Genomic DNA, 401 nt, shown 5'->3' with positions numbered 1-401 from the left:
TTCTGCAGTCATCTGAACAAAATTATAGACATTCAGCACATTCCATTAAAAAAAAAAACAAAGAAAAGAATAATATCCAGACAACAGCAAAGTTCTGTTGCTGTTATGGTACCTGGCACCATTTTTTCTATTAGCCTCATAATCATCATCTGGAAAGAGAACATTCTAGAGTAATATCATTAAATGTAGCTCTGATAAAGCACGGTCCCTACTATGCATCATAAAGCAGGTACTAGATATTTTACATTCATTGAGGTATGATACAGTACTGTCCTAACATCAATAGTTCTAGATTCAGTTTTGGTTTGAAATTTACTTTGTTTGCAAATAAGATTGCTACCCCTGTTTTTTTTCTGGGCTCCTATCACATGGAGAATTGTTTTCTATCTTTTCACTTTCAG

The sequence above is a fragment of the Fukomys damarensis genome, unplaced genomic scaffold, assembly GCF_012274545.1.
Source record: "Fukomys damarensis isolate Sample0158 unplaced genomic scaffold, DMR_v1.0_HiC HiC_scaffold_5, whole genome shotgun sequence".
NCBI lineage: Eukaryota > Metazoa > Chordata > Mammalia > Rodentia > Bathyergidae > Fukomys > Fukomys damarensis.
The sequence above is the reverse complement of the archived record's forward strand: the minus strand, read 5'-3'. Positions refer to the sequence as shown.